At 53.1% G+C, this 12,166-nt stretch overlaps 1 long non-coding RNA gene across 1 annotated transcript; it reads right to left on the reverse strand.

The window, feature by feature from the left end:
- Nucleotides 1-1,384: 1,384 nt before the first annotated feature.
- LOC109490056 lies at nucleotides 1,385-7,415 on the reverse strand. Its single transcript, XR_004625286.1, has 4 exons — nucleotides 7,381-7,415; nucleotides 4,576-4,623; nucleotides 3,446-3,453; nucleotides 1,385-1,692 (listed from the first exon to the last, which is right to left on the reverse strand). It is a non-coding gene; the product is annotated as an uncharacterized LOC109490056 (long non-coding RNA).
- Between the last annotated feature and the right edge of the window lie 4,751 nt (nucleotides 7,416-12,166).

Below are 12,166 nucleotides of genomic sequence, written 5' to 3' on the forward strand. Positions count from 1 at the left end.
TATGGGGTGTGGGAAGAGGGAGAAGAGAGAATTCACAGCTCTTTTTCTTATAATCACCTCACTTCAGCCTGGGAGGTACCCAATAGCCACTCACTTTAAGACACTTGCTGCTCCACTATTAGGGAATGGTTATGAGGGAGGGGCGGGGGTGATGGGCCTGGGACAGGCCTGGATAGAGGGCTAGAATAGACATGGGTAGTGTGAGAGGCCTGGGAGTTGAGGAGTAGAGAGGGTTCCAGATGTGGGATTTGGAGGGAAAGGGTTTCACAGCAAGCATGCTGGCTGAATGTGCAGGGAGGTGCCATGGCTGAGGAATGGGGCTAGGAAGAGAGTCAGAACTTACAAGTATTTAGAATATAGGTATCCCTAAACTGTGTGCAAATGTCACTCTGTGCAAGGCATTGGTCACTAGGTGGGAGAATCTGGAGGTAGGTGTAGAAGGGGTGGGCCTGTCCTGAGTAGCTTACACTTTGGCTGGAGGTATAAAAGCCAGCCCATAAATTGGTGCCAACTGGGTAGGGTGTGGTTAGGCCCATGTGGTGGTTGATATAATCTACAGAGAAGGGCACAGCATACAAGGAGGACCTCTCTCTTCCTAATGGGCTTTAGGGAAGACTTCATATTGATGGTGGAGCTTCAGCTGGCTGGGAGGGAAGGTATTTGTGACTTGGAGGTTGGCCATGGCCAGGAGGGTGCCCACAGGTTCCTGGGGGGTGCCCTGGGCCAGGGCCACCATGGCAGTGCCCCTGTGGAAAGCCAAATGAACAATGTTGGAGTCAGAGGTCAGTGCCAGTTGCCTGAGATCAACTTCCCTCTTCCTCCCCCCTTCCCTCCACCTTCTGTTATAGAGGATTCTGGATTCCTGGGCACTAGCAGGGGATGGTGGTAGAGGACTGGGAGGCAGGGACAGCAAGTGGTGAAGCCAAAGCACTGAGCGGACCAAAGGGGAAGAACCTAGATTCATTGGTTTCCATTCCTTGAGCCAAGAAAGAAGGGGTGGTGGTGGTGGTGGTGAAATAGGCAAAGTTAAGGAGGCTGGAAAGTTCAGTGTCTTTTTAGGGAATGGTGAGAAATACATCTGGACAGTAGGAATCCATTGAAGGCTTTTGATCTGTAGAGGCATCTAGATGGAACCTTGGGAGGCCCATGGGATCCAGGTGTATATGATGCGGTTAAAGTTGAGGTTGTTTGATGGGAGAGGGCAGAAGTGAAAAGGAAAGGAGCAGTGGCCTTATGCAATCATATGTTATGGGCACCACTGAGTCAAGCTTCTGAGAATGCCTTGTTTTTATAATTAGGGAACTCAGAGACCACCAGGGCCCTGGATACCAAGTTGGACACAAAGGAAGATAGGCTCTTTAAGAGTAAAATATGGCCTCTGGGAGGCTGTTTATTAGGAAGAGAAGATTCTGCTTCGGCCTCCACGCCAGGTCAGCAAGGCAACCCAACGCAGGCTTCCCATTCTCGTGTCCTCTTTCTTCTGCTTCCTTAGTGATGTGGACCAGGTGGGGGCCCAGGGTGCCCTGGGGGGTGTTTCTCCCCAGGAAAGTGCTCTGGGCCATGGCCAGGGGGGTTCCCACAGGGTCCTGGGGGATGTTTCCCCCCAGGACCGTGCTCTGGGCCATGGCCAGGAGGGTGCCCACAGGTTCCTGGGGGGTGCCCTGGGCCAGGGCCACCACCATGGCAGTGCCCCTGTGGAAAGCCAAATGAACAATGTTAGAGTCAGAAGTCAGTGCCAGTTGCCTGAGATCAACTTCCCTCTTCCTCCCCCCCTTCCCTCCACCTTCTGTTATAGAGGATTCTGGATTCCTGGGCACTAGCAGGGGATGGTGGTAGAGGACTGGGAGGCAGGGACAGCAAGTGGTGAAGCCAAAGCACTGAGCGGACCAAAGGGGAAGAACCTAGATTCATTGGTTTCCATTCCTTGAGCCAAGAAATGACTCCTACTCCCTGGACCTTGGTTTATTTCTGTAACTAAGGAGCAGAATTATCTCATCTTCTCCCTTTTCTCACCCAGGAACCCTTACAGAGTCGTTCGAGATTTTGCTAGGCTAGGAACTGCAGGCTGACTATTCACAAGTGAGGGTGGGGCTGGGGGCGGCTATAAAGGAGCTCACTGAGGGCCAGGAGCAAGGAGGAGACGAGAGGCAAGGTCAGGGGAGATGCAGGAGCCGAGGTGGAGAAGAAGGAGGAGAAGGAAAGGGGGGTGGGGAAGGGCAGGGAGGAGAAGGAGGAGGAGGAGGAAAGTAGCTGGGGGGGGGGAGGAGACCAAAAGTAGGAGGTGGCAAGGTGAGGAAGTACATGTTCTCTATGTGAGCGTGTGTGTGTGTGTGTGTGTGTGTGTGTGGAGGTACAAGGGTGTGTGCTCCATTTACATGCAGAGTTAGGTCTGTGTACCTGTGCATGGGTGGGTGCCGCCCCATGCCTGCTCTGCACACCGGTACATGCATGTAGGCTCATGCGCACGCTTGCATACACATGACAGTGGGAGCGTGTGTGAGCCCATGCCTGTCCCTGAGCAGGTGCTAGACTCAAGAATCCAGGAAGAATAAAAATAGTAAAATCAAGGCTTTATTGCCTCAGCCAGAAGAGGCCGGAACGAGTGTGGCTTAACCTTCTGTGTTTGCTGGAACAATTCCTTAGGACCCCAAGCCAGAGGGGTTTCTTTGCCTCTTGCCACAAGCCCAGGGAAGAGAAGAGAGGCACCAACCACCCTGCTTCTGGTGCTGGGGCACTGGGGGCCTGGAGCCCTGAGGGAGCGGGGGTGGGGCTATGCTCCAATCTTCAGTCGGCTTCTGCCTCCTAAGCCCCAATGAGGGCTTGGCATGGGAAAGGAAGGGGTAGGCTCCAGGGCTCAGGGCCTTCCTGTCACCATGTCAGAGTAGCCCCTTCCTCATCCAGGCTCAGTGATGTCTGCAAACAGCCACTTCCCACCCTGCCCGCCTTTTCCTTCTATGTCTGTCTTTGGGGTGGGGCCAGTTCCAGGCCTAGGTGCCAGGTCTGCTGGTGGGAGCCAATGGGGGGAGGGGGTGGGGGCCTCCCTTCTCTGGCAGAGGCAGGTCCCTGGGGCACTGCAGTGTGGTTGGGGTTTGGGAGAAATCCAGCCATCCAGGGAGGCTCTGGGGTTAGCCAGGAAAGCAGAGAAGCATGGAACAGGCGGGGACGCAGCAGGAGACAGGCTGAGATAGGGAGGGGATGTGAGGAAGCGGGAGAGACAGATGGGAAAACAGGAGAGGAGCCGAGGAGAAGGCTGCAGCCCGCAGGGGGTGGAGGAGCACTGTGGTGCCCCTGCCTGCCTCCCATGGGGCTGATGGCCAAGCCTGCTCCCCACTTTTCATTTCAGGAAGGTCATGGCTGCTCCCTGAAGGTCAAGGAAGTGGGCTGGAGGTCTGGAGGACATGGCAGTGGGGAGGAGAAAGGGGAGACGGCTGGAGAGCTTTCCTACCTTTGGACCTGTGGGAGAGGAAAGGAGAAAAAGAAGTAGCTTTGGTCATTTGGTTCTGTGGTGAGATACCTGTCCTGTCCCTGGTGCCCATTTTGTGGCCACCAAACCCTGCCCCACCCCCACTGCCAAGCCCCGCAAAGGCTCCTCAGACTCGGTCACTTGCCTGACCATCATTCCTTCTCTCAACAACAGATACAGATATATTGAAAGTCAGTTCAAAGCTCAGTTGTGCATCCCTGTTTGCTCAAGAGCTGACGGTGTCCTCCGGGGTGGGGTGAAGTCAGGGAGTGTGGGTTCTTCTCCCCAGCCTGCCCGCTGTCTGCCCTCTCAGCCTTGGCCAAATTCCGTGACACTGAGGAAGGCACTCCACGGTGGCAAATCCTGATTCGTCTGCTTCCATGTCCAGACAGTCCCAGCCCTGCCTCCCCGCCTGCCCCCTCCCCCAAATCCTACTTTTTCCAGCCCAGTCTCTGCTCAGACCCTCAGCTGTTCATGGGTTCCGGCTTAGGACCTTCTGGTCCCAGCTCTTAGCCTTTGCTCATGTCTCCTGACACTTGGACATCTTTGTTGCTCTGTTCTGTGTGCCTTCCAGTGGAGTGTGCTTATACTGGGCCATCCTGCTGCTCTGCTTGCCCACGGCGGGTCCAGGGGGCTCATTCTGCAATAACCAATCTGAGCGGTCCTGCATGTAAGTGCTCCAGGGCTGGGAATCATCTGCTCGATGAGACTGCTGTTTCTTGAGGACCAGGATAGTCTTTTGTTCCTTTTAAGGGGAGCCAAGGGCATAGCTGCCAAGAGCTGAGTTCTGGGCTCCAGGCCCTCCATACCTCCACAGCCTCATCCTGAGCATGACCCCTAATTTCCCTGGGCCTCACGTGTACAATGGGAGAAGCGCCTGTCTGTTTTACTCCTGAGGGTGAAGATATAGTGAGATGAAGGATGTAGGAGCATGTTTCCTAAACTGTAAAGTGCTCTACAAAATATAAGAGATTGTTTTCCTTTCAGGACCCTCTACCACCTTCGCACAAACACACATTCTTGCCATGCAGTAGATATGGCTGACCGACTGCCTCTGCCCTCACCTCTCTCCCTCCTTCTTCACCCCACAGCCTCCCAGCCACAGCACTTACCTGGATCCATCTTTATCGGCCAAGCACAGGGAGTGACAAGAGGAACACCTGCGGTTCAACAGGTCAAGTTTAGTTGGCTGTAATCTAAATCTCAGTCTCTCCTTCTTCCCTCCTGGGGAAGCCCCTTCAAGGGATAAAAATGCTTCCTCTGGCTTAGCTTGGTACCCAGTATGGAGCTGGGCACCGAGTAGGTGCCAGGCATGGGTGCTGAATGGACACAGCGGGTCCACCCACATGGTGGGTAGACAGGGACATGAAAGTATCATGCACTGGCCCCTGAACCCCACAGCCTCACACTTGATCCCCAGAACCATCGCTAGACTCCCAATCATGTATTGATTCCACTTAAGTCAATGTCAGTCATGTTAATTATTCACGTGTGCCTACCCTGTGCCAGGCTATGGTACCCAGTCCCTATAGATTCTTGTCCCTGTGTAGACACCTGGCATAAAGGTGGGAGCAGGAGGCTTGAAGACAGCAGTGTACTCAGAGAAGAGAAGAGAAGGCTGGGGTTGTAAGGGCCTCTGGGGGACTCAGCACAAGTGAATGGAAAGCCTTCCAGGGCCCTAGCGGCTTGTTCCTACCTCATCCCACCAGGGTTGGGAGTTGGTAGGAGGCTTGGGGTCTGAACCAGTTTGCCATTCTCCCATTCTCCAACGAGTGTACTCTCGTTGGATGGAGCTGCTGATGGGCCCTGGTGCCAGGGCTGGCTTCGTCTTGCTTGGGGCTGGCACATAGATCACAATGGACAACCCCAGAATGGACCTTGTGCACACACAATACATTCATTGTTTTTCTGACCCCCAAGTCAGACTATAGTATGACAAAAGGACCAAATACCTGACATCAGGGCACTCTGGTACTCATATGGTTGCTGAACATGCCAGCACAAACGTTCACACACACACACACACACACACACACACACACACACACACACACACATCCCTAATACAACAGCGCCTTGCACCTCTTGAGTCACCCATTTTTGTTGCCTTCTACTTGTACCACAAATTTTCAGCAGAGGTTAGCCTCTGAGCTATGCCCATGGTCCTTTCCGACCCCTGAGCCTTCCCCTAGTGAGTAATGAATTTGGAAGAGATCTATGAGGCTGGGGTTAGGGAAGCGGGTGATAAAGAAAAGCTTAGGACTAGTTAGGTTGGAAGAAGGAGAAAAAACCCAAGCCTGTTAAAAATGGGCAGCACATCTGAATAGACATTTTTTCCCCCAAAGAAGATGTACAGATGACCAGACGTGAAAAGATGCTCAACGTCACTCATCGTCAGGGACATGCCAATCAAACCACAGTGAGCTGTCACCTCACACCTGTCAGAATGGCCAGTAGCAAAAAGACAAGAAATAACAAGTGTTGGTGAGGATGTAGAGAGAAGGAAACTGTTAGCAACTATTGGTAGAAATGGGAATTGGTGCAGCCACTATGGAAAACAGTATGCGGTTCCTCAAAAAATTAAAAATAGAAGCACCATATGATCCAGCAATTCCACTTCTGGGTATTTATTCAAAGAAAATGAAGATACTAATTGGAAAAGATGTGTGCACCCCCATGTTCATCGCAGCATTACTTACAATAGCCAGACGCAGAAGCAACCGAAGTGTCTGTCAACGGACGAGTAGACAAAGAAAACATGGTACATGTGTACAGTGTTCTATCACTCGGCCATCAAAAAGAAGGAAATTTTGCCATCTGCAACAACTTGGATGGACCTTGAAGGCATTATGCTAAGTGAAATAAGTCAGAGAAGACAAACGCCATATGATCTCACTTACATGTGGAATCTAAAAAAAACCCCCAGGGGCGCCTGGGTGGTGCAGTTGTTAAGCGTCTGCCTTCGGCTCAGGGCGTGATCCCGGCGTTCTGGGATCGAGCCCCACATCAGGCTTCTCCGCTAGGAGCCTGCTTCTTCCTCTCCCACTCGCCCTGCTTGTGTCCCCTCTCTCGCTGGCTGTCTCTCTATGTCAAATTAATAAATAAAATATTTTTTAAAAATTAAAAAAAAAAAGAAAACCTTTAAAAAAAAATCCCAAAACCCCTCAAAATCCCCCAAGCTCATAGACACAGAAAACTGACTGGTGGTTGGTGGCCGGTGGGTGGAGGGGGTAAGGGTCAGTGGAGGTGCAAAATGGGTGTCAAAAGGTACGACCTGGGGTGCCTGCGTGGCTCAGTTGTTTGGGTGTCTGCCTTCGGCTTAGGTCGTGATCTCAGGGTCCTGGGATCAAGCCCCACGTCAGGCTCCCTGCTGAGCCGAGAGCCTGCTTCTCCCTCTCCCTCTGCTATGCCCCCTGCTTGTGCGCTCTCTCTGTCAGATAAATAAAATCTTTTTTAAAAAAGTACAAACTGTTGTACACATGCAACTAATATAATGTTATGTTAATTAAACCTCAGTTAGAAAAACAAGACGAGCCTTGGACTTTCCTCCAATTCAGACCAACCAGCTTGAAGGACCAGAGTTGGCGTGCAGGTTCCTCTGAAAAGGACCCTGCACACCTGAATCCCCTCAGCGCTCAGTGAGACCCCTGTGCCTGGGGCTCAGCCTGGGGTGGCGGCAGGGCAGGCGGGCAGGCACATATGCGGATACACAGACCACAGCACATAGACCCGCGCTGTGCTCATGAGAGACACAGACCAACCCACACAGATGTACGACACCCACACAAGCAGAAACAGAGGCACGGATACCAATGTACACACGCGCACATACTCAGAGAAGCACGACCAGACAGACCCACAGCACACTTGCACAGAGAGCCTCTCCTGGCCCCGGTCCACAGCCATTAGAGCCTTACCTGAGCGCACAGAGCAGGCAGCCGGAGGAAGTCTGAGGCTCTGTCTGTCCTTAGGTGTATTTGTATAGGGTGGGGAGGGGCTCGATGAGTCAGGTACCCTGGGAGGGTCATGGGCAGAGGGTGTGGAGGAAGGAGGGAGGATGGGCTAATCTTTATCAGGGCAAAGAGCAGCTGGAAGCAGGATGGGTGGGGGTGTGGGTGGGGAGCAGGTGGGGGGAATGGGGAAGAACCCTTTACCCCATCCGTCTGCTCAGGAGATCCCATAGAACCAAGGAGGGCCCCAAACGTCGGTGGCCCTTGGGCTCCCAATACTGGGTGAAACTGAAGCCTGCTAACACTCCCACCCTCAGCTAGACAGAAGGGCTCAGTTGGCCCATTTCAATCAAGGAGAACAAGAACCCTGAGAAATTGGAAGCATGCAAGAGAAAGTAGAGAAGTTAAAACAGCCACTGTTGCCAGGCCTCCCGGTAAAGAGCCTGGATGGACTGGCTGTCCCTGGGCTGCATTAAATTCATTTTTAAAAAGTAACATACCCGATTTAAAAAAAAAAATGTAACATACCGGAGAGAAGTGCAAACAGGTCCTCATGAGGGATTATGCTTGAACGTTCATAGTAGCTTTGTTTGTAATAACTGAAACTGGAAACCGGAGAGTCTTCAAATTGTATCAATAGGCCAAATGGATAAACAGATTGCGGGACACGCATTCAACGGGATAGCTCTCAGCAGCAAAAAGGGACGAACTGCTGATACACGCAAAGACGTGCCTGCCCCTCAAAATCACTGTGCTGAGTGAAGGAAGCAAGACATAAAGAATACACAGTGTATAGTTATGTCTAGAAAGTTCTACAATTTTGTAAAATTCTAGATAATGTAAACTAACGACAGCAGACAGTGCGGTAGGATTGGGAGGAGGTAGAAGAAGTCATTAGAGGGGCGCCTGGGTGGCTCACTCAGTTAAGCAACTGCCTTGGTTTCAGCTCAGGCTGTGATCTCAGGGTCATGAGATCGACCCCGCATGGGGCTCTGTGCTTAGTGTGGAGTCTGCTTGGGACTCCCTCTCCCTCTGTCCCTCCCCCCTGCACTCACATGTGTGCATTATCTCTCTCTCTCTCTCAAATAAATACATCTTTTTTTTTTTTTTTAAAGAAGCCATTAGAAGGGACATGAGGACGTTTTAGGGTTTGACGGATATGTTCATTATCTTGACTGTGGTGATGGTTTCATGGAGTGTACACATTGCACGTAACAAATTGCACAATTTGTGCAGTTCATGGTGTGTCAATTTGTTCACTGTAAAGAGCTGTAAAAACAGAAGTAACATAACCACATCAGAAAATGATTCAAGGGGCGCCTGGGTGGCTCAGTCGGTTACTATTGATTTCAGCTCAGGTCATGATCTCAGGGTCTTGGGATCAAGTCCCACAGTGGGCTCTGCGCTCAGCAGGGAGTCTCTGTTTGAGATTCTCTCCCTCTGCCCTTCCCCCCCACTCATGCGCGTGCTCTCTCTCATAAATACATAAATCTTAAAAATAAAAAAAAAAAAGAAAATGATTTGAAAAATGGAGAGAAGGAAAAAGTGATTCTCCTTTATTTCCATGGTGGACAGGAAAGGAAAGTATTCCTGTGTCAGGTGCTGTTACGCTATCAATGATCTCATATCAGCTCTTGGAGAAAGGTGTTATTATTTACCCCTTTTTTATAAGTAAAGAAAAGTCAGGACTCAAGAGAAGTTAAGAAACTTGCCTGAGGTCCCCCCGCCAGTGTGTCGTTAGTCCCAGTCAGGACCTCCGGATCTGGAGACTGAGCCTCTTTGCCTTCCGTTGCTTTTCCTTTCAGGAATGCTCTTCAGAAAAGTTCCAGCCTGCTCTGGTAACATTGTGAGCAAAGGGCTTTGGTTCATGAGAAGGTGGGGGGTTATTAATCCATCACGCCCACAATTGTGTGCCTTCAGGGCGCCAGGGCACAGAGGACAGCCAGAGTCCAACGAAGTCGACAGAGATGTGGTGCCTGCTCCCACCCTCCAGCCCACACGGCAGGAATAGCACTGCTGGCATCCATGCACACCCTGGCCTCGGCAGCCCTGCACACCCCGGCCTCGGCAGCCCTGCAAGACCCCCCTTCTGGGAATCCTCCTTTTCCCCTTCGGGGACTCCAGTGGTATGACTTCCCCACCCCCAGCCTTTGGCAGGAGGCTGAAAGGAGAAAGCCTGAGTCCTCAGGGCCTCCCAAAGGGGGCAGTGGGGCTGCAGGGCTGAGGAGCGCAGTGGGGGCCCAATGCCCTGGGCTCCAGGTTCCACTCTCACCATCTCCGGAGTCAGGGTCTGAGCTCGGGTTTGAGTTCTACAGGCAGGCTGTGGGAGGCAAGGAGGCTGTGGGCAGAGCAGGTAGACCTGTCTTGATGGGCTGGACAGAGAAGCTGGGACAGTTGGAGTGGCCGTGGCCCGGGCCGGGGGGGAGGCCTGCGGCAGGTGAGGATGCCCATAGCAGTGGCGGACACAGCAGGGGGAATTTGCCAGAGTATGATGTGTGTGGATGCTCCCCTGCCCAACCTTAAGATGTGGGTGAGCAGAGCCTCAACTGTGGGTGTGTCCCCTCCTTCCTTGGGTACAATGCCTTAGAGATGGTAAGCGTTCACCAAGCATTTGGATTTACTGTCTGAGAGAGGTGGTCTTCCCTGCCAGAAAGTCATGAGTGGAGAAGAACAGACTCTGAGGAGCCAAAAGAGACATTTCTGAGGGGAGCGGTTGGGCTCGGGGAGAGGAGAGGCAGAAGGGAGTCTCCCCTAGCTATAGAGGCTGTGGGGCAGGCGCGGGGGTGTCTCAAGGAGGGTGCTGACTGACAATGAAGGCCAAGAAGGCAGGATGTCACTCTCTGTGACCCCTAATTCCTGCCAGCAGAGCCGGCAAAGCGCCCTGCTCCTGGGCTGCCCTGTGGGTTGGGGAGAGAGGCAGGAGAGCCAGGCGTCTTTATACAATTTGGGTGGACAGGTTTCTGATGGCAACAGGGCAAAGGTGGCTGGTCCTGGGCATGGGCTGGAGAGAGTGTGCAGGGCTGGGCATCGGCCTCACTGACGCAGCACAGGTGGAGTGGAGAGACCCCCCACCCCCCCACAGAGACTCCTGGGCCGGCCACTGACTCTGATCTCCAAAAAGAAGCTAATAGTACCCTCCCTAGTTAATTCACAGATTTCGGGGCGCCTGGGTGGCACAGCGGTTAAGCTTCTTGCCTTCAGCTCAGGGCATGATCCCGGCGTTATGGGATCGGGCCCCACATCAGGCTCCTCTGCTATGAGCCTGCTTCTTCCTTTCCCACTCCCCCTGCTTGTGTTCCCTCTCTCGCTGGCTGTCTCTCTCTCTGTCGAATAAATAAATAAAAAATCTTTAAAAAAAAAATTCACAGATTTCAAAGCTTGATGAGATCAAATGACCTCACAGGTGTAAGGTCGTTGGCAGCGTTGTATGTAAGTGCACCGTGGGTTTTTTTTTTTTAGAGAGAGAGAGCTGTCGAGAGCATGCCCCCCGCAACATGTGTGCACAGTTGGGGAGAGGTAGGGGGAGGGGGAGAGCCCAACATGGGGCTCAGTCTGACAACCGTGAGATCGTAACCTGAGCTGAAACCAAGAGCTGGGCGCTTAACCGACTGAGCCCTCCAGGCCCCCCAACACGGTGTTCTTATTATTGTCAGTATTAGCACCGATGACTTACTGACTTCCTGGCCTCATCATCCCTGCCCTTGCTCACACTGTGATCTTCCTGCTGGACATGTCACCATTTTTGGCTTCTGGATCACTGAGTATTTTACTGAGAGGCTCTCAAGACATTCCCTCTCTGCCCCAGCCTCTTGTAAACACTCTCCTTCCCCCTAAGGTGACCAAACATCCGGGTTTGCCGAGGACTGAGGGGTGTTCTGGATGCAGGACTTTCAGTGTGCAAACGGGATCAGTTCCAGGCAAGCCAGGACAATTGGATACCCTGCTTCTCTCCCCACCCCGAGGCTGCTTCCTCTTCCCTGCCGTGACCATGGTGTCCCAGGCATTTCAACACATTCCCTTTCACTTAGGCTGTGCTTTCCTGTCTTGAAGCCTCCAGGCTGGGTGATGCCACCTGGAGAGGGGGTGTGTGCCGCTCACCCTGGCCCTTCCCTCTTCTCAGTGGGACAGGCCAGCTCTCAACAATCCCTCTGCCTTCTGTTGGGCTTCTGTCCTTCTTTCTACCCCTCAAAACCGTGCCAGACCCCCTATGCCTAGAGGGTATGCCCGCACCCACACCCCACCTCCCCGAGGCCCCTGTGGTGAGCAGCAATTGGGGGGCAGAGCCTGCCTATCCCATGCCAGCATTCCAGGCTCTCTGCCTGCCCTGAGGAAAGAGCCCCCTGGGTGCGTGCGGGCAAACCTGGCCTGCTCCCCACATCTGTGGGGACCCCTACACCTGAGTCCTCGATGTTGTCTTGGTTCCTCCCCTCTCCGCCTTGCTCCCCTCTCACTCTTCCCTGGACCCCCACTGCTCGGCCTGACCCGGACCACTCCCTCCAGGATCTGAACATGCCCTGCTGCTTGTGCCACTGCCACTTCCCGTGGCGCGTTTATGGAACGCCCTCTCACGACCATCCCTCGTGAATCTTGCTCATCTCCTTGAGGCTCAGCTGGAAAACTCCTTGGCTGGCCTGAGCCCTGTGCTGCCCTGGCCTCAGGCTAACGCAGCCTGGTGTTGGCAAGTGCCTCGGAGGTGGAGGCTGGGTCCTTGCGTCTTGGTTCCCGCACTGTCTTGGCCCGGGAAAGCACACAG

This window comes from Ailuropoda melanoleuca, chromosome 5 (genome assembly GCF_002007445.2).
Source record: "Ailuropoda melanoleuca isolate Jingjing chromosome 5, ASM200744v2, whole genome shotgun sequence".
NCBI lineage: Eukaryota > Metazoa > Chordata > Mammalia > Carnivora > Ursidae > Ailuropoda > Ailuropoda melanoleuca.